Source organism: Calypte anna, chromosome 1 (genome assembly GCF_003957555.1).
Source record: "Calypte anna isolate BGI_N300 chromosome 1, bCalAnn1_v1.p, whole genome shotgun sequence".
NCBI lineage: Eukaryota > Metazoa > Chordata > Aves > Apodiformes > Trochilidae > Calypte > Calypte anna.
In genome coordinates this window covers 47,396,690-47,423,859 of record NC_044244.1, presented here as the reverse complement: position 1 = coordinate 47,423,859, position 27,170 = coordinate 47,396,690, and the positions used below count along the sequence as shown (strand labels likewise).

The window sequence follows — 27,170 nt, the reverse complement described above, 5'->3', positions numbered from 1 at the left end:
CTTTTAGAGGGGAAAAAAAAAACCCAAACCAAACCACAAAACCAAAACCCTTTAAAGCATTAATCATTTACCCATGTAAAAGTTCAGGACAAAGTATACCAGGAGGCTTTAAATGGCAGTGGTTTTTTTTCCACTTTTTGTGGTATGCTTTGGTTTTTATGTATGGGGGTTTTTTAGTTTGATTTGTTTTTTGTTTTTTGGGTGTTGTTGGTTTGGTTTTTTTTACCATTAAAAAGCCAAAACACCACCATTTACATTTCTATGAGCAGATGAGCTTTGAAAAAAGCCACTATTTTAAATGCTGTAGATTTTCCATAATCAGTGGGAAAAGTGTTGGCAACTTTTGTACCAGGATGCTTTAAAGATTCAAAAGTGGGGGTGTTCAAAATAATTTAATTCTCAAAAATCTCTCCTTCAGATTTTTAACCCTGTAAGGTTAAAAGTTAAGATATAACTGGCTAATTAGCTCCCTTCTCTGTTCTGGCCTTCTTTCCTTGCAACAATTTATGTACCATGTTTTGCCTACTTGCCACTTGAAATGATCAGCTATAATGTTTTAAACTAGTGGTCAACAAATGCTATTAATGAGTTTGCAGAAAGAGAAAAAAGCTTTCGATTTTGGAGTACTGGATAACTGGTTCTCAGATTCAGTTTATGGGCTAAGATATTGCTGCTTATGTCATAGAATCATAGAATCATAGAATCCTAGGGGTTAGAAGGGACCTCGAAAGATCATCTAGTCCAACCCCCCCTGCCAGAGCAGGGCCACCTAGAGTACATCGTGCAGGAACGTGTCCAAGCGGGTTTTGAATGTCTCCAGTGAAGGAGACTCCACGACCCCCCTGGGCAGCCTGTTCCAGGGCTCTGTCACCCTTACAGTAAAAAAATTTTTTCGAATATTCAACTTGAACCTCCTGTGCTCCAATTTACACCCATTACCCCTTGTCCTATCACTGGTCATCACTGAGAAAAGCCTAACTCCATCTCCCTGACACTCACTCCTTACATATTTGAAAACATTGATGAGGTCACCCCTCAGTCTCCTTTTCTCCAAACTAAAGAGACCCAGCTCCCTCAGCCTTTCCTCATAAGGGAGATGTTCCACTCCCTTAATCATCTTAGTAGCTCTGCGCTGGACTCTTTCAAGCACTTCCCTGTCCTTCTTGAACTGAGGTCCATCCCCTTCAAAAACCAGGTATAAAGGCTTTTTCAGGATATTGATTATGTTCTACTTTAAAACTAAGCAGTGTTTTGAATTTTTAGTGATGAAAATGAAGTCTTCACCATTGCCAATTATTAAAAATCCTTTCTGGATTTCCAAAATGGAGCTAAAGATATCACTTCACTAGTTATGATTGCAGTGATTTCAGCTATAGAAAAAGTCTTCCTAGCCATCAGCCTAACAAGATCCATTTTTCATATTTGGTCATGACTCTCCTCTAATTGCTAGTAAAATACATAGCATGTTCTTTTTAATTTAATTTTATTTCTTTCTTTTTGCATTTTGACTGGGTAGTGATGCATGGTAAATTTCTCCAATCATAGAAGAGTCCTTCTGATCATCTTTTTCAAGAACAGGTTTAAAACAATGCTTTCTTCTTTCACAGCTGTACTCTGAAGGAGAAGCAGTGATGTACTACCTATATTGCAGGTATTGAAATATTGCCTGTGTTGCTTGACTTGCCTGGACTTGGAGTAGCTAATGAGGAAACAGAAAAGGCAGAAGAGAGTTGGGGAACCTGTCTAGCTTTTATCATCTTGAAATGTGGTCCACTTAGTCTTCATACCTGTAGATGGAAACTTATGGAGAGCAGGGTCAAAGAGATGAAGAGACCTGGAAGAAATGCTTTCAAATAGTAGAGAGCAGCAGCTCTGGGAACAAGGGACAAGAGCTGATTTTTGGGGACAGTCCAAATGAAGGAAGTGAGAAGGTGATAAGTGATAAGAAGGACAGGTAGAACTGGACTGAAGCTGCTGAGATGAGCCTGGGAGAAGAGAGGTGCAGCTGTGTACAGAGTACAACAGAGGTGAAGAATAAGAGATCACAGATATAATCTCCGGTGAGGAGGGGAGAAGTATGTAGTTTTCATCTTCAGCAGGGAGGCTTGTTTGCCAAAATAACAAACAATTACATAAGCAAAAGGGAGCTGGAGAGAGGGGAAAAAAGGGTGGGAGGCTGCTGCAATGCATAGGGCAGGATGGAAATCAGTGTCCCTCACTGCCTGGTCTCAGTAGGGAGCACAGCAAGCCCAGTGAATTGCTTGTGAGGCTCATCTGGTAAAAAAGTACTTGTATAAGGCTTGCTTGAGTCCAGTGGAGGGAAGAAAATGCCACCTCAGCACAACCCTGCTGCTGTTCCCCCAGTGAGTGGGGAAATACCAGCTTCCAAGCCATATGCTCTGTGCCAGTTCTGGGGCTGCACATTCTGGGGGCTGTGTGGAGCTGCAGTTCCTGCAAGGCTTGCTCTGCTCAGCCTCCCTGCTTCTGGCCTGGCTGTGATTCCCTCAAAATACTCCCTTCCTGGCAATGGTCACAGCCCTTCCTATGCAGCTTTTCTCTTAAAAGGCTGAAAATCAGCAGCTGCATTTCGCAGATTTCATGGGGGATTCTTTTGATCCAGTATCTGCCCTGCTTATGACTATTGCAAACTATGTTGGATGGGGAATGCCTTCATTTTTACCTCATTAGGGTTGTTTAGCAGATAGGCCCCTGCCACCCAGTGAAGTACTACATCAATGTATGTTACTTTACTACATGATTTGAGTGAAAACACTTGATGAAAGAGGGGCTGAGAAGGGCATCCAAGTGCTTGGGCTGTCAGTCTGGAGACCAGCTTGCTGGATTGTGCTTCCTGCCCAAGCCATGATCCCCCTAGAGCAGGGATATTACTATGAAGCCATTTTGTTTATATTGAGCTCCCTCCCTGCCAGATTACATCACTTTTGTTTTAGTAAAATAACTTCTGCCAGCAGAAAACTCAGGAGTGAGGACATTAGAAATTCATTACGCTTAAGAGCTGTAGCATTCAGATTTCTTCTGCTAGCATAAATGACACTTTGGGCAAAACAACAAAGTTTCTCTGTGTCCTTAGCAGAGCTGCATAGAAAGAGCTGAAATGGGCATTACTGCCTTCTCACCTCTGTAAAACTATTACGCACCCACTTTGACCTGTCAGTCTTTTTTAGACAGGCTTCACTCTACTGCTAAAAATAAGCCCCAAATAACCCAACACACTGGAAAAAAAAATCCAAATGCTGGGTTTTGATTCAAAATAACAACGAGGTTGAGAATGTCTGAAACATGTTGTTTTCTGATTAACCTAGGTGACTAATTTCAATGTTCATATTAAAATGACCATTTCCAGTGCTCAACAGAAGAGGAACTACGTTTTGAAGCAGGCAAGATTCAGATTAGTGCAGTACATAATAGGAGTGAATTTCATGGTCCCTCCACTGAGCCCAGTCCAGGCTCTTCCCAGAACACTTACTGCTTGTGAAATACAAGAACTTGCAGGCTTAGAAGGAAAGAATCTCCAACAAACTGCAATTTGGATTCCCACTCTGCTTTTCAGAGACATGACCATTACCTAAAGGAATTGATGTAATGTCCCAGCAAAGGAAGAACAGACTCATGTCTCTTCTTTCCTTAAACCCTCCATTCCAAGTCAGCTGTTGTGTAGAGGCTTTAAATTAGGGTAGAACTTGGCCCATGGCTTTCATTCACTCATGTTTAAATCTTCTGCTTTAGAAGTTATTCTTGGAGAAGAAGCATGACTATCTGTCAAAAGCATTTGCAGTGTAACTCCACAGAGGACAATGAAGTTATATCAGGAATTAACCTGGCATATAAACTGAGATTATCAGCCACCTAATTACTCAATTCCTTTGAGAATTCTGTGGTTGAATCCCTTAGCTTTAAAAATCTCAGTCCGTATCTTTTAGAACATTTGGATTTTTGATGGTGTTTTTCTTCTTCCTTTATATAGTTGTTTGGATTTTGTAACGTATACATGCTCTGGCTAAATTTACAATCTGCCTGAATACAGATCTTCATGAACATGTTATTGTTTCAGCCAAAACAAGCTGAGCTTTTGGGGGAAGAATGGAATCAGGGTTTTGTTTGAAAAACTTCCCCTTCCACAAAAGCTATAGAGTCTCTCTGAGACTCTGAGAAAAAACACTTCTCCATGGTTAAATAACTGGATCATGACTCTTTTATGCCATGCAAATTTTCAGCTATTTAAATGGTCTGAAAGTAGTCCCATTATTGAGTTTACCAAAAAGTCCATTCCTGCTGCTGTGATGATGTGTCTGTCATTGGTAAACTATACTTGTCAGGAGACACCAGAGTGCGTGGCTAAAACAAAATATTATAATGATCAAAATGCACTTCCACAAATTAAGTTTGGGGCTTTTTTTTTTTTGGTTTGGTTTGGTTTGGTTTTTTAATGCATGTTTTTCTTAGAGAGCTCATCCCCCATCCACCCTCTTGGAGGCTCCTTGTGTATCAGAATTCCAGCCTGTGGGATGCCTGTGCCACAGGATTCTGGCATGCCATGTGCTGCCTTCTTTGGCAACTCTATGCCCAGCTCTGAGGGGTAATGATTTGTTTTAAAGGCACTACCATGAGAATTAAATCTGTTCCTGAAAGAGCAGGTTGTTTGGAGCCATGTATGTGTGGAAGTAGAAACTTCTAGTGCTGAGTGCTTTTCTGATCCTGGTGCATCATAGAAGTACAAATGCAGTCATCACTTCTGGCTCCAAACCCATGGGCCTAGGATTGACTCAAGTTTTGACAGTATCTCTGGCAATTCAGTGATGTGGGGATGCAAGAGTGGTGAATAAGGCATCAACAGGAGGTTCCTCTGCCTTTCCTCCTCTCTTGGTTTGCTCCCTGTAGTCACTTCTGATGCTAAAGCCTAAAGTGCTTGTAGTAAACTAGAAGGTAAATGTAATGGATAAAAAAAAGAGATTGGTTGATCTCTCTCTTCAGAAGTGAACTATTCAGAGGAAATGACCTGGTATAGTTGTATGATTTTTCTGTAACAATACAGCAAGGTTCTCCAGTGGCTGATGATATAAATATAAAAAGTATCGATACTTTTATATATAAGTATCAATTAAGCATAAATATGAAAAATTAAAATATTTTTATATGTACTTTATAACATCTGCATAACAGTATATATATACAGCTGCTTACACATATATATACACATTGTATAGTAGTAAACACAGAGTTGGATTGGACAGCTATGTGATGAAATGTGTTGCTCTTGCCTTTCAGGAGATTTTATTACTTAGTGTAATATAAACCTTTTTTCTTCAGTGGTAATGATGTAGACTTCAGTGCTGTGGAGTAAAATTTCAGCACCAAAAATCATAAATTTCTTTTTGTTCTGGTAGGCTGTAAAGGGACTTGAATACCTTTCTCAAATCTCTATCCTAGTCCCCAGAGAAAGATCATGTTCTAAACCAACATCCCATGTTCAAGTACTTCAAAACCACTAACATTCTTCAAATATAAAAATTAAGCAGTGGAATTTGCATTTATCTTTACAGTAAATAATATTTTACATGTTGAATATGCACATAGCAGGACTCAGAGCTGCTTCAGATGCTAATTCAGTAGGATGTTCAATAAAATGTTAATAATAAACCTTCTTTTGACAAGTTGTTTGGATGGACTGTGCTACTCTGGAAGACATAGAGACCTCAGAACTACTCATCTCTGGTTTTAGTAGTCTGCATCAGGGCATTCATCCCTTTGCCTCACTAAATGTCAGTGTGATACATTTAATTTTTAACATTGCTGTCATTTTTTAGTTTCTACTACTAAGTTCTAGCAAGTCTTTCTTGTGTTTGTGGCAATTCCAGTTTATCTCAGGTGTAACCGCATTCTACTGCTGTGGCAAGTATCTGATTTTTGAGTGAAAAGGGTCTGGAGGTAAGTAACTTTTTTCCAGGAGTTCATTTGAAATCTCAACTGTTTTAACAGCAGACTGGAAGAAAGCCCTACATCAGAATATTTTACAAGCACGTTTTAATTGCAAGGAAGGAAATAAACAACAGCTTGTGGTGCTTTTATCATAACATGCACGTTAGTTTACCTTTGCTGCCACTGAGAATCAAGATAGAAATAATTTACTTCCATGCAATGAAACTAATCCTTGCAGGTGCTCATGAAATGGAAAGGTGAGCCATCCATTTCCCAGCTTGTGCAAGGGAAAGTGCTCTACCTATGTTCACACTCATTTCCAGGGTGACTGCTCCCTTGCTCACCAACCAGACCACATTTGGGCTTGCCAGTCTTACAGGGTGCTGCCTGCCTGCATGTGCCTGGCCACGGTGTCTCATGGATGCTGCAGCTCTCCTGCAACATCGAGCTGTGCCTGGTCCTGCTTCCCTAGGCTTACAGCTTTTGCACAAACTGAGCCCAATGCTAAAGCATTGGGAGTATCTTCTTTCACTGACAGAGAGGTCTGGCCCCCAGGTTAAAGGCAACATTTGCTCCAACTCGGAGGCTGGGGAGAAAGCAAACTTGGCACAGACGTGGCACAGAGGAACGAAGGCACTTGCAGTACTGAATAAGGAATTTGTCAGAATCTTTGATTATAACCTCATCCTAATGTTAATAGCAGGAAGTATTTCTTGTCTGGCTTCTGACATGATAATTTCACAATAAACTACTCTCTGTATATTCATCTGGGATAGTCTACTGTGAAATTAACAAAATACATGGTATAACAGCCATTCATCCTATTGCCACTGAACAGATCTTTTGTAGTAATGTTCTGCCCATTGCCTTCAGTGCAACAGCCTTTTTTTTCCCCAACAGCTGCTGCATATGGAATACAAGCAGGAGGCTTAATTTATATTTATCCTACTCCATAATGAATTGCTCCACTGTAAGGTGGTTTATTTCATAGGTGTCCTCTCATATAAAAGATAAACTACCAGACTGGGGTATCTAATGGTTTTGATCATTTGAGGCAAGCACTGTGTAATAGCCATACTTGTACCAGTTCTTCTGTCTTGACTTCATTGTGTAACTTGTTATGTCCTCCTTCTGTGAAGACTAAACTTTCTGGTGTGCTATTACTAACACATATGGTTTTCCAAAACATTGTTAATGGTAACACCTCCAGACGTTTGTGTGTGAGAGACACAGTATATTTATGAAGGAGCTGCAGAGCAAGTCTTAGAGATGAAATCACACAAATAACTGTTGCTTTTTCAGATGACTGACTCGGATAAGGTTTAAGTTTGCATGTTTTGAAAGGCACTGGGCAAAGGAGGGTTAGATTTTCGGTATAAAATATTGACATAAAACCACTACCCCCCCATCTTAAGCTGAAAAATAAAATTAAAAAAATACTTATTTGAGAGAAAATTGAAAAAATAGAGTATTTTCAGAAGAAAGAATGAGTGGAAAACTTTTTTCTTTAAAAATTCAGTACTTCATTAAGACGATAGCAAGATGACAATGGGCTGTAGATTTTTTTGTATTTTTTCTCCCAGTTTTGACAGTAGAAAATATCCAACTCTTCTTTTTGTCAAATTAGTTTGTCATCTTAAAGAAGGTAAAAGAAAGAAAGGAAATTAAGGAGCAAATTCTATAATACTTTAGATGACAGGGTGATCTTCTGGTTATTGTCAAAGCATTTTTGTATGAATTAATTTTTGTTGGAAAATACACTTTGAACAGGGCATTTTTTGGAAGGAAGATAGGGGGCTTGGTGGGGTTTTGTGTGTTGGGGGAAGTTGGGTTTTTTTGTTTGGTTTTAGTTTGGTTGGTTGGGTTCTTTTTTTTTTCAGACGAAATGCCTAAATACCTTGTGTTCCAAGATCCCATCATTTAGGAAATGCAAGTTTAAAACAAACCAAATCTCACACAAGTCCATTTTTTTTCTTTTAATCCCTGCAGTATTATTTTGTACTCCACTGGAGAAAGATGTGGAACTAAATTGTGGGGTGTTTAACCTGATGCCACTGTAATGGGGAGATGGCAAAAATCTTGTCTGTAGCATCAGTCAGCTCCTCAGCTTCAGCTGATCTCTGTTTACTGGAAAGGTTCAGAGTTGCTTTTGTTCTGCCAGGCCTGAGCCTGCTTAGAGATACAGACAAGATGAGTTACTTGGGTGATGATTGTGAGAAAAGGGCTGCTTATCTATTTTGAAGCTGCTTTGTGCTGCTCCTTGGACAGTGTGGAGTTGCTGCTTCATTCTCTGCCAGTGCAGAGGAAAGAAGCTGCATCAGCATCCTCAGTGCAGGAGGGGGGAATTTTTTTTTTTTTTCCTTTTAATGTGGTTCATTGTGAGTTTTTTGGTTTTGTTGTTGGTTTTAGCAATTTTGTGGGATGTTGAGGGTTTTTTCTTGTTGTTTGAATTTTTTTTCCTTTTCTTTTTTATTTAAGACTCTCTTCATCACCTCATGCTCTGATCACTGTTCCCTCTCATTTTGCATGTTCAGCAGGCAAGAGATGAATAGGAGGAACTGGAAGAAAGGGGAGAAAAGTGAAGTTGCCTTATTAGAGAAGTTTGACATGTCCTGGGACATCTGTGGACCCCTTTCTCAGGGAGTAGGGGAGGGAGAACAGTCTCATGCCCAAAGGAGATGAAGAAATTTTCCCAGCAAAGTAAAACTCCTGTTCTGTGTGAATCCTTACTCAGGGTAGGGACTGGTCTGCAAGGTCCAGCTGTTCTATGATAGTATCCTGGCTGCCAGAAGCAACCTGGCCATAAATCCTTACCCCTGCCTAAGAGGATGCTAGTGGGAATGCTAGTGGGAATCTTGATAATTGCTTGATTAAAGAGCTTGATAATTTGGGGAGCTGGCTGATGTTTGACCATCTTACTGACTACTGCTCTTATCAGGAGCAAAAGACATTTTGTTTCATATGGTATGTCCTGGAAAGTCACAACAGACTCTTTTGCTGTTAGGCTGAAGACTTAGTGAACTCTAAATGCTTAAAAACAGGGTTTTATGAGGTCCTGGTGAGTCAGCCTGAATGAGAGAGCAGTTAGCATTCTGTGAGCAAGGCCACTGCTGTTAATGCTGGATCAATCTGTATTTGTAACCTTCATGATGGCAAAAGGTAGCACTGTTGTAAAAATGCATTACTGTGTTTCATTAAGTCTCTATAGATCAGCACAAATGCTAACTAGAAATGGCATAAAGCATTCCTTCTTTTCTTGTTTTCCTCAGAAACCCAGTGATGTAAGAGGATGCAGGGCTCCCTATTTACTTTTGGTATACAGCACTGGCTGTTCCTATGTGGTCTGAGTTGGCACATACTATCACCCTCAGCCTAATAAATGATTTTCTCTTTTTATGTCTGTGTGTTCTTTATCAGATGAGACGACAGCTTGCATCAAATGAAAAGCAAGCCATTCCCTGGCTTTATTTTGGTTCTTTTTACATGAACACTGTGCCTTTCTGGCTTTGGCTGCATGGAAATGTCAGAAAACCTGGAAAAAATTTACGTTACAACTACAGTCCTGATGGGGTAGGATATACTTGGAAAAACTTGAAAGATTACATGTCCTGTGCAATCTTCAGCTTGCTTTGACAAAGGAGCTTAGGTGAATGCTACAAGTTTGTATAATCAGCCCTATTGACTGATTTGTAGGCCATCAAGCAAGAGATGTATGGCTGTAAGGTGCTTGTGTCACAGGGAAATGAAGAATCAGCAACACACTACATTGAAAACTGGCTCATGGATTTTTCACAGCCCTCTTTTTTTATAAGCCTGATGACATAATCATGGATAAATGTTGCAGCTTTTTAATGCAATGAACAATAAAATATGTATGGGGACCCATTCTTTTCAAATTGTGCTATTAGCTGATTTTACATTGCAGCTCCTTGGCTACCTGAAATTTTAAAGGAAAAAGATAAGGAACTGTTTTCTTTCTGACAGGCTCATTGCCAAGTATCTAAAGCAGATACCTGGACGAGTTCCCAGAAGAATGAATGGAGGAAGGCGTGTGGGAACAAATACATCAGATAGTGACATAAACCACAATGGTTTTCAGATTTATGTGACTAGTTACTAGCAACATAGTGTATAGGAAAGTAGTGGCAAATGTCCTGATGATGTTTTTTTTTTACCCTCCCTCATTTTCGCTTTGTTGTTAAGATCTCTGTGCCTGTTACTTGCTTTCCATCTGAAATCTTGAATTTTTGTTTGTACTAGCACTTTTTTTTTCTTTTTTTATTTTTTTATTTTCCTTTTTACAGAAAACAGCTTTGCCATTGCACATGGAGAACTGAGAGACACAGCAGCAGAAGTATAGAAGCTCTTTAAGAGACAAAGGTATTACTTCCACAGTAAAGTTTGCAACACTAAAGAATCAGAAAAGTGAAGGATAGACTATGAACAACAATTGAAGTAAAAAATAAGTTAAATGCTATGGACTACATACTTCCATCTCACAGTGCAAAGATACATGTTGCAAAGTGGAAAAATTATTAGCTGAAGAAGAAAACTCAGTCTAAATAGAGGTTTTTTAACAGAGATGCTCCTTTCTAGAGGCAAAATCCTGACCCCAAGGGAGACAGGACTGGTAGCCACATAATAGTATCTAAGAGCAGCACCTGCAGCATAATTTCTTTCTTGTGGAGCAGGCTGGAAGAGCAGATGTTGGTAGAGAGCAACTTTTCATAAATCACTAGTGACCAAAGTCTGCTTAAATCTGAAGCCTAACTGGTTCTTTGCCTGATGTCACATCACAGCTTAACCCACACAACAGCTGTCTGTAGAAAGATTAATTCACCCCAGAACCTGGAAATAACGTTTCCTATCAGAGCTATGGCATGTTAGGATGGGTAAAGATAAGCCCTGCCAAATGTATACTACAGGGTAGTGTGCTTGGTTGCCAGTCCTAGTGACAGCATTAAATTAATTTAAGTTAATTCATTGTTTTCATAAACAACTATTATCTCCTATCTCCTGGCTGCAGCTCCAGTTTTATAAGGACTCATTTGGTGCCTATAATAATGTAGAGGTTATTATTAGTCTTGTGCTTGGAATCTGGACACACAATCCTGGGAACTGTTCAGAGTAAACTTTACAATGATATGTGTGTGTGTGGCAGGGGGAAAGCATGTTCTAAATATAAATGCTAAATTTCTGCCTTCTTTTTCAATGCTTAAGAGCATTCAGCTAATAAATGTCATATGTCTTCAAACAAAATAAAAAATACGGTAGTAGATAATGGCTGCTGTAAAACCTCTGACTTATCTCAAGGCTGAAACTTAGGGGATTAACATAACTTAGTTTATGATGTTCACCACAGCTGCCAGGAGACCTGACCCTGCCTCCCCAGAGTGCTATGGATACAGGGAGTGTTCTGCTCTCAGCTAGTTAATTAGCTACACTTAATTAAAGGTCTATGCTAAGAGGAATCTCTGCTACATTTACTCATGCTGAATTTGAGTTACACATCCACAGATAGCAAAGATAAGTCATATATTCAGTACTCTTACAGTTATTATCTCATCCAGTGGTTTACCCAGTTTAACGTGACCTTAGGGATGGGATTTTCTTCATTTCTTTTACATGAGGCTGCAAACACCAAGTTCCTGTTTGTTCTAGGGGGACATTAAAGATCCCATGGCAGTTTTTTAAGTGTATAATCTCATTTGCCCCTCTAGGATCTTCTTCATCCTGAGGTTTTGTTGGTACATGCCACAACAGTAGATAAGAGTGTCAAGGGTTTCAGAGATCTTTCAGGATCTTGCAGATCTTTCAGAGATCTTGCAGTTATGATATTAAACTTTATTATTTTCTCAAGGCAGAGTGATAAAGCTCTTAAGTTTTTCTTTTAATGTTTTTTGGATGTTTTGTTGAGTGTTTTTTTGGTTAAGAATCCTTCCCTAGTTTCACCTCCTGATCTTTTTTAGAATGAGCAGAGAGAGTATAAACAATTTCACTTTTTCTGCCAGCATTTGAATAAAGCAATATATATTTATTTGTCCTTTTACTGCCCTGCAGAGTGCTGTATACTGACTGCAGCAATCTGCATTTGCTTAGCTGTTCATGATGGCATCATATGAGCTGTGAGGAAACACAGCCTTGGAAATCTACAATTTGACAAGTAAGAAAACCTCCAATCGTTCATAATGAAGGCTGATGCAGTGGCTTGGGAGCCAGAGGTTTACATGCCTTGCTTCAGCACATTTTTTGGTTTGGCTTTGCCCAGAATAATGGGTAATTATATTTTGAAAGACATTGGTAGGGCAGAGAGGTAGCCAGTGAGATGGCCAAGAGCATTTAAATGGTGTTGATCTCTAAGGATGCCCTTCCATCTGTGTCTCCTCACCAGGTATGCTGCTGTCACTCCCTAGTAGCTCACCAAGTTCACCCACACAGTCATGCTGATTCATGTCTTTGTGGGTATGAGGTCTACATGAAATTAGTGAATTTTTTTTTTTTCTTTAAGCAAACAAAACAACCCAAATGATAAGAGAAGGTGGTGTTGTGGGAAAGGTGGAGACTGTTTAAATTGGCCTTGATGCCGAAGAAAACACACCCTACACCTGGTGATTTCACTTCCACTAGGGCATTTGTAGAAATTTCTTTTGTGGTTTATCTTCCTCCTTCAGCCCCGAGCAGATTTAGAAAAATTTGGGTTTTAATTTCTATGCACACTCCTGAGTTTCATCTGGAACCTGGGTGCAATGATAGTGCTTCTGGGATGATAAATGGATTATCACTGCTAATAGGCTGATGCTGACACAGCAGAAGTGTTTTGGAAATATAAATAGTACTTTTTCCTTGGATTCTGAAGCAGTGTTTGCACAGATGTACCTTTAAGGAAAGCATTAATTTCATTTTACTGGTTGCCAGAAGCTTCATTTTCAATGAGCTGTGAACAGACAGCAAGAATATTCTACAGCAGTCAGTTTCTTCCTGCTTTTAAAAAAGGAGGGAAATTTAGCTGGCATTTTGAACTCTCCTGGTGCACCCTGCCATAGCCTTCCTGGGAGGTAAAGATGAGTCTTATGGTCTCACGATAGACCCTGTTGCAGGGTGAGATGAACTCTTCAGCTGAGTTCAGCCAAAGCTGAGAGCTTTGCTCACCTTTCTTCCAGGAGCAAGGGTAATTTTTAGAGTAGTCTAACCCTCTATTGATTTGGTTTAATATAGGAGAAAATATACGGTCCATCTTACAGTTATTGTTCTGCCCTGTGGTCTTGTTGTTTAGATGGCAGAGGACCTGGGAAAGTTGGGACCCCACCTCCTAATTCACCTGGGGCAGATGTGGTAGAGCCTCAGTGACATGGAGCCCTGGAGGGGTAATAAAAGCCCCTGCACCTGCCCCCCAGCAGCATTGCTCTGCCATGCTCCTGCTCCAGGCAGACTTAGCTGCTGTATCTGCTCTACCTGTTGTCCTTTAGGATGAATAGCAAAGGAAGCTGTTATCAAGGTGAGAGCTGGAGAAGGAATTTTTGTTATTTCTCCCCATTCTCTGAATTCCCCACCCTTCTATTCTTCGGGTCTTAGCCCCCCCAGTGTCTCACCCTCCCCTCTCCTCCCTCCCTGCTCAAAAAAAAAAAAAAAAAAAAATTGAAAGAAAAATGTACAGAAGAACTGGCAAAAACATATGCATATATGCATAACTCAGTACTCTAAAGGAATGAGTGTGGTCTAGTTAGAAAAGGGGCATACATTATATTCTCATTTTAAGTAGATAAAGCACAGGGGCTGTCACTCATTGACTGAGGAGATAAGAAGACCAAGATTGGTTGGGAAAGCAGAGAAGCAGAAGGCTCATTGCAACACGGTTTCAGATAAGCCACTGTGGTAGAAAGTGTTGGCTAAAAAAAAGAAAAACATTCCTGGAAATAATGCTGACAATGGAAGGGCAGAAAACTCATGTGCCACTGAATTTTTTCCCAGAGGAACATGGACCAGGAGGCTGTTTTCGAATGGGCTGCTAAATTGTTCAGCAGCTGGGAAGTGTTGCCATTGCTCAGCATAGCTCTGTATTGCTGGGATGGCTTTTGTACTGAATTCTTCCTTCCTCGAATGGAGCCTGAGGCACAACCCACTGAAGTCATCAACAGCTTTGCCTTTCAGTAGGTTGAAGCTCATCCCCTGGGGGAGTTGTTTAGGTGTGATGAGATAAGTAATGTTCTCAAATTGATAGTAGCAGCAGCTCCACCCCTACAAGAAAGAAGTTATGACTCCCTGGGCTTGCAATAGGTGAAAACAAGGAGGCTTAGACTAAATTCCTGCATTGTAGAGTGGACTCTTACAAAGAAAGCTTCTCATCTCTTTTATGTCTTCCGTGCAAGGGTTCTTGCAAACATTTCACTAGTTTTTCAACTTTTTCCTTAGCTATTCGTAGCAAAAGCCTGGAAAATCATCTTGCAGGTAAATAAAGTACCTCTGCCATGTCTCAGCAACTTTTATGTGGATAGACTCCTGGTCTTTTTATTTAGAAAGTTGGTTAAACTAAATCAGCTTCAAAAATCATTGGGAAAAGGATTGTTGGGCCAGGGAACTGCTTGAAAACCTGCTGGCCACTTTTTCCCCCTTACTCTTTAGTTGCTCACCTGTTTGCCTGGGTTGTCCACAATTGTCTGGATGTTGCTGGTGGGGAGCACTGCATCTGCTCACCAGGTACTGCTGGGGGGTGTTAGGCACATGCTCTGGAGTGTGTTGGCAGGGTTAATCCCTTGGAACTGTGTTCCTTAGTGTCCAATTTTAGTTAAAAGCATCACTCCAAGCTCCTACCTGTCTCTTCATGTCTTTCCCACTAAGGCTCCTCTATTTATTCCAGCAGATTTTTTTCTTCAAGCTACACTAATTACTGAAGAAAGCACGTAGCCCAACAGAGAAGGAAAACAACATCCCACAAGGGTCCATAAACACTCAGCTAATGAAAGAAGGACAATAACTGCTGGCTAGGATTAGATTCGGGTAGGATTAGACTTCATTATGGTTTTGCTCCACCAGAGCTGAGCTGGCTTCCCACTGGCCACAACCAGAGTGCCTAACACATGGCAGATGGAAGCTCTGGAAACCAGAACAGGAGACTAATGAATCCAAAGAGGTATTAAAGGGTTGTGTGCCAGAGGGATCATGGTAAAAACACTGGTGTAGTACAGTCAGTCTGAGGGCAAGGGACAGGGTGGTTAAATTTATATAAGTAGGGGAAGGATGTAGAGAAAAATGAGTATTACTACAACTATTGTAGCCTTTGTTGGTAGAGATCTGTTTGGAACTTTTTAAATTAAAATGTTGGCATTTTGGGCTACTGCCTCTACCAATGCCTCCCTCCCATTTTCTGAAAGAAAACCTGAAATACTTCAAATTTAGGTAAAATTTCATGGCAAGTTTCCTCACCCTTCTGCTTGATCACTACATCTTCATTTTCTTGTCCTTTTACAAAGGAATTTATTTTATTTTTTTCATTAGGAGGATCTTAAGGCCAGCAAAACCAAGTGACTGCTTTCCTGCAAACTAGGATTTGAACTACTTCTTAGTAATAACGTTCCCATACCCTGTTTTTCCCCTCACTCATCCAAATACTGTTGGCCACATTTTCTACCAGTCTTTAGATTTCAGTATTTGTGTGAGCCTTGATTCTCAAACATAGGCAAATAAGCTGTTATGTACCAAACAGAGGAAAAGTCTGATTTATATAAATATAAATTAATTTTAATTCCATTTAAAAATAATATAAAGTACAGAAACTTTCTTTTGCTTATATCCAATAGAACTTGAAGCAACTATGCATTTTTCCTACTTTGATCAAGAAAATAGAAAGTATCATAAAAAGCAGATTAATGAATAACTAGCCACTTCAAAAGCTTGGTGCATGGCTGCACAGCTGATGGCCCATGAATCTTTTTCCCCTAGTCCTGGCAAAATGATTTTTCCACTGTTCTATATGACTATGAATTACATTTGTTTCCAAAAGCTTGATCTGAGCAAATTCCTATAATATCATTTGATCCATGGTTGTCAAAACTTTGGATGACTCCAATTTAAAAGATTGGGAGATCTTTAAATGGCATTTGAAACACTTCCTAGTCACTTCAGTGAGGTTAGAGTTTTTTTCAGAGGCCCCAGATCCAACATCAGCCTGCTGAAAGTTCTCACTTACCATAAGAATAAATTTAAGTTCTTCAGATGCAAATAGGGACCACATAATATTTTCCAGAAGCACCAGGTTTCCTGGCACTTATTTGCAGCTCTAGGGACACAATTATGTTAGAAATTTTTGCCTCATCAGTCTCTGTTTATAACTCACAACTACTGGCATTTTCATTATTTTCCAGAAGTACAACCCCCACTAGCTTTGCAAGTAATAACTGGCACCTCTGCCAGTTGAGACTGTCATTATAGATTATATTGGCTATATATATTATTATAATTTCTATTTTTAAATAATGGGAAGTTTTGTGCATTAATATGTAACTGATTGAATGGTATCATGGCATGCAGGACAGCAAAGTAGAGGTGAAAAACCACTGACATGAATCAGGACCAAGGACAAAAGTGCTAGAGCTTTTTATTTTCTCAGAGGTAATTATGCTAGCAATGTTTTCTGCAAATCAAAGGAGTATATTTTCCAGCTGCAAATTCTACCAGCAGTAGCCAAATAGAGACAGACAAGCAAGGGGGACAATTCAGATGCTTAGCTGAGAAACCATTGGGAAGCTTTAAATGATTTTGAAGTAAGTTCTTAAGCCAAAAAAAAAAAAAAAAATCCCAAAAAAAACAGTGCCCAAGCTTTGCACCCACCTTCACACACACCAAATGTGTAGTTGCTCACTTGAATTATCTGCTAATACATGAAAATTTGGAGGTTTAGGCTGAGATCTAAGATGCCTTGGGGTTCTATTTGCAACAGCTGGCCTTAGCCTCACAAGGCTGATTTCTTCAAATTTTTTGTTCTAGATAATAGACTAAAACCTGGATTAAAACCTGAAAGCAAAGATCTCTGTCCCTTGGGTAAAGAGTTGAAGGCAGCTAATGCCTACAATTTAAGAATAGCTACCTTGCTTTTTCCTATCATAAACAGTCAGCTTTCAATAACGTTAAGGATATTTGGCTTCCTTGAGTAAACAGGGTCATTTTGGCACTCTGTAGGAAGGTTAGGGACAGCTCCAGGCTCTCTGGGAGTGAACAGAGAGCCTGTGGTTCTTACACAGTGAACTATTAGGAAAACTCACCTGCTTCTCTGAGTAACAGATGAGAGAAACAAGGAGTGAAAACAGGCAGCACCAACAGACCAGGTTTGACTTGTGTTTATACTGCAAGTACAGTTTGTACTGTAAATAGGTTACCAGCCTAAATAAAAGCCAAATTAAGGCTGGACCCCTTTGATTCAAGTAAAAAGTAGCTTATTTTAAGTCTGAGGTTTTCCGTATGTTAACAGAAAAGGACTGCAATGAAGCAGGCACATCAATGTGAGAAGGATAGAGGGAGAGAAAGAAGTGAGAAATGTCAGTAGATCCCCAGAGGAAAGGACAGCAAACACTGACACTGAAAACTGCAGTCCACAATTCAAACCAACTGATATACCATGAAAAATGAAAAAGCCTAACAGAGCTGCAAGATTCACCTTTATGCAGAATTATTTGTCATTTAAGTCCATCTCTAAAGTAGATGGGACAGGGAGAGACAGAGGAGTGACCATTTAGCACTGATCATAGGCTTTGGTGCCTGAGTCTTTACCTACACCAAAAAATCACTGAGTCAGACTCAAGCAAATGACTTCTCTGATCTTCAGGAACACTGACATACAAATGAAAGCAGAGCAGAGAGTCACTTAAAAAGATAATGAAGGCAATCTCCTGGCCATGCTGCCTTTCCCCCCATTGTAGCCAGGCTTTTATGCTCTAGTTAGATAAAGTTTGATACTATTAATTTCTATAATATCTAGTCTCTATAGTATCTAGTTTGATACTATAGAGGCCTTCAGACCAGACTATTAGTAATGGAAGATTCCCCCATTTCTCTGGATACCTTTGCTTTCTTTTGCCAGCTGGATGACAGGCTACTGCCAGCAAATCAATACAAAAATCTTTATGCCACAGAAATAGATGAATCCTGGCCATTCTAGCATGCTTTCCATGAGATCTCTGCTTTGCACTCAATCATAAGAGCCTGCTGAGCAGACCTGCTGCAGTTTAATTAGAGTCTGGGTCCACCTCCTGTTCCTCTGTAACAGCATTAGTCAGAAGTGAATTGTCTGGTTCCTGCCTCTCCTAGGCTCGTGTGAGCTGCTGATGTGAAGCTGGCAAGATTGGCTAATTGTACCCCTGACTTTTAAAGGTCAGACCTTACAGAATCTAATAACATCCAGAAGATTTCCAAAACAAGGTAGTTTGAACAGATTTTCCAGGTTTCCTCCAGTGAGGTGCTGCCTATTGAGCTGTGGGACAAAGCAACAATCCCTGCAGCAGCCCACAGAAGAGTTGCTGAATGGCTTTGCCTGCAAGGCCACAGACAGAGGGCAACAAAGGGCACCTTCAATAGCAGCTTTCCCTTGGGTTTTGACCAGCTGGCTTGGTGCAAGTTAGCTTCTGGGAGTGTGTTGTTCAGGAGAAAGGACGGAGTAAGGAAAAAGAGTTTCTGAAAGGAATCTGTGAAAATAAGTCCCTACTCGGCTGTTCTGCCCTCATGGAAGGGACAGCATCATATTCCAGAAATTCTTCATACTTAGCTTAACCTAATAGGAGAGATGAATGATTGTTCAAGCAATACCACTTGAAGTGGGAAAACTCAGACACCAGACCACTGCTTGAGTAGAAGATGTTTCAGTAAAGGATGCACCTTCTCAGCTTCATAGAATGGCAGAATTATCGGAGATGGAAGGGACCTGTAGAGATCATCTAGTCCAACTCTCCCACTAAAGCAGGATCACCTAGAGCACATTACAAGAGAGTTTGCCTCACCAGGGCAGAGTAGAGGGGTAGAATGACTGCCCTCAACCTACTGGTCATACTCTTCTTTATGCAACCCAGGATTCCATTGGCCTTACTGACACAGGTACACAGCTGGCTCATGGATAATTTACTATCTATCAGGACCTCCAGATCCTTGTCCTCTGAACAAGGATCCCCTTGTCCTCTTTCCAGCATACCCACCCCCAACCTATATTGCTGCTTGGGGTTCTTTCTCCCCACGCATGATCTAACTGTCCCAGTGAGGAAGGGAGTGGAACTGCTGAGTTCCACTAGATCTAGTTTAGTATAGTTTATCCATCAAAGCTTTGTATTTGAAAAACAAATTCTCTTATGTTTTAACCTCCTTCGAGCCAAGCAATCTGCATTGTGAGATTTGAGGCAGCTGAGGGTAATTGCTGCCCTTTTCTGCTCCCTGGCAGGAAGGGAGCTCCTCAGCTGGGGCACTCCCTTCCCCTAACAGATCCTTTGCCTCCCCAGGCAAACACTTGAATAAAAAGGATGTAAGTACTAAAAATTTCCAGTCTTCCTGCTGTGCTTAATTCAACTTGCAGGTGATTTTCACTGCAATACCCACAGAAAGGTGGAAGTCTTAGGAGACATCAAAGAGGAGCTCTTGCTCTGCTGCTTCCATGGGAAGAAGAGTCAGTCTATTTAATTACAGCTGGGGACTTCCACTTCTCTTCTTGGCAGGCAGCCTGGTTTAAAATCTTCCATTTGCCAGTCCACTACTGAGTTTATACAAGATAAGTAGGTATCTTTTTGTCTTTCTGTGCTTGATGGTTTTCTAAAGTTGTTTATCAAGTAAAAAGTTTGAACAATTTTATTTTTTCTTTGCTTTCCTTCAGCCTTCTTATTGCACTTTTAAGGGATTTTGCCTTGGAATTTTAGCCTGTGTTTTGCATGTGCTTATTTTCAGCTGACTTGCATGTAGATGATGTGCAACTGAACACGCAGCTTGGGTAACGAGATGTTTACAAACGCATATTAAAACACTCTGCTTGTTTCTACTAAACAGTAATCAAATAAGCACTAATTATTGGTTTACATGTGTATTTGCTTTGCATTCTTTTACTTTGTTTCCACAAACAACATCAGGAGGCTTGTTCCACAATTAATAGCAATTAAAATTAAAAAAAAACAACAACTTTTGTGGCATGTTCTCTTTATAAAAATATGTTTTTTGCAAGAATAAAGACTCAAGGAGTAGGTTTAGGTTTTCAAAGTATTGCTGCCTTCCTGATTTTTCGTATTCTTTAAATTTTTGGTTACATATTCACCCACTGAGCCCATGTCTTTTTTTTGTCTGTTGTCCTCCTGTTTTCTCCCCTGTACCCATTTTGCCTAAACCATGCCATAAGATTAATAAATGAAAGCCTAGCAAAGGTGCATTTGTCTTCCGGGTACAGAAACAGCTTTTACACTTAAGATGTTTTCTACATTCTTTATACAATGATGTGAACTTTTAGCAACAATCAATCACATGCTTCAGTGCTTCACAGTCATATAATGTTACAAGTTCTGATTTGTTTGTAATTTAGTGCTGCTTACAGGTTAATTTTCCAATTAGTCTTTTGCAAATTTCTCACCTACTGCCTGTATTATCTTCCTTCAACTGTTACCCTTACATCATATAAGCTGAATTTTGGGGACCTAGGTCCTGCATATGTATCTAACAACCTTCAAAATATTTTGCCAGTCCTACCAGTTAATAACTGATAAGCACTTTATTTTTCCCGTTTTCCAGTTGATGCTTCACAATTACACACTTAGACATAGCTTCTATCCATACAATGATTTTGGCTATGTAAGCAAGTTAAAATATTTGGTATTAACTCTTACATAATTCTGTTTTCACAGTTCTTCAAGATGATTTATTCACTAGAAGAACATATTTTACTGCTTTATGAGAAACAAAAGGTATACAGATGGCATAAATAACAGAGAGCTACTCTGCAGTGCTGATGTAGGAAGAGATCTCCAGTTCTGGATTACATCAGGTAATGCTAATATGTGATTTTTTCTGGTGTAGGCTGAACTTTTTCTGTAGAGTTAAGACTTTATTGCTTTTTTTTTTTTCCCCATAAAATATAAAGTATATTACATTCACTAAGTGTAATTCTATGAGGAAAACCAGTGCACAGATTTGCTTTGAATACCATCTTGACCTCATCCAATTTAATCCGTTTATTTGCTCCTGTTACTTGAAGCTTCCTCTGTAAGCCGAAATTGCTCAGCACTTTTTTGAAGTTTGAGATTGTAGTTCCACTACTTTTTGTGTGTTTCTGTTCCTGTTGGTTTTGAATGAGACCAAAAATAGTGAACTTTCCTCATAGAAGGTTCTCTTAAGATTCTGGCGTTACTTGTGCAACCAGAAATAGGTTGCAACCAAGCATCAAGACATTTCTGCACGTGCGGTCACAGTTCTGAGCTCTGCTGGCACCTACACACAACACTAAATGTTCAATGTGCAGGCTCATGAATAGCACCTGCACTATGTAAACACAGTAAAAAAGGCTTTTGTAGCATTGCAGAAGCTCACAGCAAGGATTGATGAGCTTAAGTGTTGCTTCAATTTACCATCAGATTACTTTCTTTTAGCATTAGGATTCACTTAAATAAAATAATATTCCAAGTTGTATGACAGCAAGGGTATGCAAAAAATTCAAAGGTGGAAAATAGTGGATTGATAATTCTGTGCCTTCAGTGATCTATCTAGAATTTGCAAGTATGTTTTTCCACATTTTTACCTACCCTGAAATATACTTACATCTATCTTTCTGATATATGTTTAGTTATGTACCTTTTTAGCAGGACTGGAATCACATGCCGTGTTCATATTTGTGCACCTGGATAATGTAGAACAGCTAGAACATACAATTTAATGGTCACTAAGTCCCAGAATGACTCTTGGTCCTTTAAGCTAAGAGTTGGAAAGGACACTGTTCTAAAATGCCAGAGTAAATATGCACTTAATCTGATTGTGGTCCAGGTGACTGGACTACACAGGAAAGCTGAAGATCTTTGTAGAGTTTTGTGCAACAGAGCTGAAAAAGCTCAAACAACAAGAGAGTTCCCATGTTGAGAAGTTGGGTTGTCTGGTTCTTTCTTCATTGCTGAAAATCTTAGTCTTGTGATCACCTTAATAATGTGCAGGATCTGAAAAACTCAAATGTAGAATCATAGTAGATACTCAAATATATCTAGTTTTCTTCCAAGCTCTCTCTCAGTTATGGTTCCCAGAAGTGCAGTGAATTCAAGAGAATTCTGGACACTGCTCCATGTCTACAAAGAGCTAACAAGGAGGAAGTGACCATTCTGGTGGCTTCCCTCCTGACTAGTAAAAGTCCTAAGGAGGAGAGCAGGCCAGAGGTTTCACTGGCTCTAAGTAGAGGGAAAACAGTCAGTGAAATGTTGCCAGCATGAGCTACAGTGAGCAGTAGGGCAAAACCTCTGTGCAAACCAGAACAATGAGAGTGAAGCTTTTAGGTGAGTTTGAGCTTCATTTGAGGTTCAGTGAAACCAACAGAATCATGCTGATTTAAACCAGCTGAAGATGTGGCCCAGTAGCACTGGCTTGATTTGAAAAAGGAAAAGGAAAGCGTTGCCAAGAATGGAGTCTCCTACTGTCAATATTTTTTAACTAAACAAGAATTCTGGAGGGAAGCAGAGAGTGAAAGTGTAAGAGCTGGTGAGGTTCAAGGTGGCTGTCTGCTCAGCTCAGAGAGAGACAGCCACTATTCTATGAAAGTGTCCAGCCATGAAATGCCCACTTTCCTTTCTAGATGAAGCATGTTCAGAGATCTTTCCAGATTAGGATGCCTGTGTGATACAATCTTTTTAGGAGTCAGGATGGGAGTATATCTTTTCTTGATCTCATAACTCTTACTAGATCTTGTAAATTCCGGTATTCCTTATTACCACCTTTGAGTGCTTAACATTCCTGACTACACACCAGCGTAGACTTTAGCGTTGTTTTTCATGCTATGGACTGAGATCCTTCTGGTTAGTCATAGATCAGATATTCCTGGAAGTGAGAGCCCAGCATTTATTTCCACAATAAAACGGACCTCGGGCCTGCCAGCGCTTCTCTAAAAGTCTAAATCATGGCTCCTTCCCAAAGCTCTACTACATCCTACCACCTATAATTAGAGATATTTATTGAAGACCATAAATCATTTCAGCACTTTGACAACAAAAATGATGTGAAGATCTTCACTGAATGTGCAATGCACCAATTTAACAGCTGCTGTTCAGATTATTATTTCTTCTTATTTTGCTCTAAACTATATGTAGCAGCTATTAATTTTTCCAGGTGGTGATGTTTTCACACTGTAACATTAGAGAAACAGGAAGAAGTTACTGTATTTCACCTTTTCTTTCATAATTACATGTTGTCTCTTACTTCCCATGTGTACTTAATTTTTATCTATGATGATTTTAACACTATGTAGATTCTGGTGTGAAGTCTTAATTTTCTCTAGTGCCCTGTGAATTTCTTAAAGTTTAATTTTTGGTCAATGTACAACTGAAACAGTCCAGAGTTCAAGAGTTAGGAATTAAGATGAAAATAAGTTACACATGCAGTATAATTCTATTATGGTATTTTTTGTTAGAGTCTAGACCCATCTAATGTACCCACTGAGCAACATTTATTCTGGAACCAAAGAACTAAGGCACAAGTGGCTATTTGTCTTGAAAAGGTTTGAAGAGATGAACTCTGCCCATCAGGCTGGTGGTTGCTCCTCCTGATATGGGCTTCAGCTCCATTAAATTGTACACCCCAGTTAGAAACTGAAGCTTGAAAAGTTGTTGCACTGCAAGAAATCCATCACAGGGAGAAGCTGCCTTTGCTGCTGCTGGTGGAAGTGGTGGACTGGCAGCTCCTACTGTAGAGAACTTTACTTTCTTGAGCAGTAGAGCTTGAGGGTTTTTTTTCAAGTTACTCCTATTGCCTATTGACTCCTGAATGTCACCAGGGATCACATGAAAGTAAAAATCAGTCTGAGAGTTTCTACTCTGAAGGTTGGCCTTGGGATCTCAACAGGGCAAGGAAAGAGCAGAGCCTGTGGGGAGGCATCCCAGTCAAGGCTCTAGCCAAATGTGGAGCTGCTCTGGAAAATCAATGCAGCTGATGAAGCTTGACATTTTAATTGTCTTGTTTGCAGAGCTAAATTGGGTTATGAAGAACAATGATTAGTGGCTGTGATTAAAAGTTTGAAATGTGCTACGTTCCTCAGACTTGTACACTCAGGGTGTGAGCGTATTCTGCAACTGCTAGGTTTGAAGTGGCTCTTAGAAAAAGGGGCCAAGAAAACAAGCAAGGTTGTCAAAGCCAAATGAAAATGCTTATCCTCCTCCAGATTGTCCCCTGAAGAGCTATTGTGTTAGAATTTGGTTTCCAAAGTTACTGCTAATTTGTGAAATAGCAGGATTTTAGTGTTACTTTAAGTGCAGTTGTCAACGTACCTGGAGTGCTGGAGTCCCTAGTAGTACTTCTCTAGTGCTATCTGTATGCTGGATTTGACTTGCACACAGCAAAAAATACTTTAAGTGGAAATTAGGTGAACAGAAAAGAGATTGTACGTGTTCTCAAACTCTTCCTAGCTCTGTTAGGGCTAAGCTGACTTAATTTGTTTTGCTAAAAAATCTCAAGGATGGCGAAGCCCCCTACCTGACAGATGCTTAATATTTTCCTTCTAAAATTAATTCTCCTCCACCAGGAAAGAATATGAAACACCCAAGTAACCCTGAGCCCAGATAAACAGCCAAGTATTATTACAGTGCAAAACTTCCCTGTGGTTTTATTGCCCTCTTGAAACGCAATTGCTATACAAGTGTCTGTGGGAAACTGAGGTTAAACTGTCCAATTAATTAGAAGCTGCCATAGATTTTTTGACTGGAAACAGTTCATGACACAATGTACGTATTTTTTGGCCTTAAAAGGATACTAAGACAAAATCAACAACAAAGCTTAGTTAGTACTTGTGATATATTTTTGTATTAAAACTCAATAACATAATTCTCTGCAGGGACTACTGTTGATCTACTGACTACAAGAGCTGCATTGTAAGAAGAAATCCTACAAAACAGCAAAGCTTTTTATTCATGGTGGCAGGCTTGGGTTGTTTTGAGCCTGAATGTTTACTATCTAGAGACCTGCATTCATCCACCACACATGAACGTGGCCTTCTGTTGAGAGATGAAACCTCTGATATTTATGATCCCACACTGATGTATGATGAATGAGTCACGTATTTACTTGGGAGATTAAACACTAGGGACCTGTTGCACAGCAAACAACCATGGCTGTAGGTTCTGAAACACTTCTGGGCTACAAAGCACTAGAATAATGAATGCTGTTCCTCTTGAGTGATGTCAGAAATGTCCTGGCTACTTAAATACAGCCTCCAATGATAACAAAAAGACCACGCAAGAAAGCCAAAGAGAACCAAAGACAGAAATTGTGAGGCAAACAAGTTTGCTGGTTGTCACAGTTCAATATACCAGGATATCAAATGGATTGCTAGACCTTGAGCTGCGTTCATTCTCCCCATAGAGAACAAAAGTAACTCACACGTGTCAGAGAAGATCTAAAAGTTTAAGACAGCAAAAGAGAAGGGCACAGAACTATCATGTTTCTGCTCTACTTAGGGGCAATTTCAGGGAGGCTGTAAGTTTGTATCATAAAAATTTCCATCTTGGAAAATACTTCAATCAGGAGAACCAGTGCTGTTCACCCAATTATTTGGTTACCAGTGCCACCGACTTTCTGGTTTGTGCTTGCTGCTTGGCTGTCTGCATAAGGAGCAGTGGAGACACTTAGAACTCATTCAAAGGTATGAAGTAGCATTAAAAATTCTGTTTAGTACCTCACATGCCTCTAGCAACATGGATCTTGTACAGGTCCTGTCTCACAGCAGCCAGCATCCTGTGTCTCTATCAGGTGGTACTAGGTAACTCTGCTCAAGAAGCTTCACAGAGCCCTGGCAGGACATGAAGAGGACAGATCCTTCATTCTTGCATAAACATGAACACATAGGCATGTGTGTTAGGAAAAGAGGAAACGGGTTCAAGTTGTGCCAGGGGAAGTTCAAATTAGATATTAAGAAAAATTTCTTCACCGAAAGGGTGATGAAGCATTGGAGCTGGTTGCCCAGAGAGGTGGTAGAGTTGCTGTCCCTGGGGGTATTAAAAAAACCAGGTAAATGTTGCACTTTGGTAGATAATTACTGTTAAGGTGGTGTAGGAATGACAGATGGACTTGACGATCTTCAAGGTTTTTTCCAGACATGATGATTGTGTGATTCTATGTTGAACTTCAGTTATAATACTGAACCTCACCTTTAGTCTCCCTTAACATCTCCTCCAAAGGATAGTTTCTATGGGCTTCACACCTAAATTCATGTACACAGAATGCTGAACAGCTTGGGAGTAACTGTGGTCTAATAATAACTCTCAACTGATTCTGTAAGGGAGGCAATGTAATGAAAGACCACAGGCATTTTTACTTTTTTTCTGCTCCCTGCAGATGGCTATGGGTTTCTTCCTACAAATACCTTTGATATATATCCCCAAGGATTTTCCTCTTTATAGGAATGTAAATGACAAGTGAGTCAGAGCACAGTTAAGAGAATACCCTTAGGAGAACACTGTGACAGTGGTAGTGTTACAGATGCATTATCCTAGTGCATGATTCAAAACTAAAACATGTCTCATGTCTCATGTGGATACTGCTATAAGAGAGCACAACCAGATAGGTCAAATGAACAAGGTTACACAATCTGCTTGGGACAATCTCTGAGATGCTAATACCAGCAGTTTATCTCTGCTTAAATTGCTCCCACAGAAAAAACATTAATTTTGCTTCTTAAGCAAGCAGTGAGAAATAAAGATGTTCTATTTTGTCAAGGACATTTGTTATCTCTGACTCTGAGAGGAAGGACATGTACACTCAGAACAAACTTAACACGTCACAAAAAAGAGTAGAAAAGTTAGGAGGGAGAAGGTAAAAGATAAGTTCATTTAATAAAGATTTTACAAACAGTGAATGGGAAAATTAGGTGACATTGCTCTCTGTTTTGGAGAGATTTTGTTGGTTTTGGGGTTTTTTTGTTATTTAAGGGAAGACCAAACATAAGAAGCCAACCTCAAAACAGCCCTTGTCTCACAGGAAATACAGGAACTGCCAAATCTTATTCTGCATATACAACTTTCCTCTCCTCTCTGCCCAGTTACAAT

At 39.8% G+C, this 27,170-nt stretch overlaps 1 protein-coding gene across 2 annotated transcripts in view; it reads right to left on the bottom strand.

Annotated features, from left to right (window-relative positions):
• RERG (RAS like estrogen regulated growth inhibitor) overlaps positions 1-27,170 on the bottom strand; it is a 97,523-nt gene that overhangs the window by 12,617 nt on the left and 57,736 nt on the right. The gene's annotated exons all lie outside the window — the stretch shown is intronic.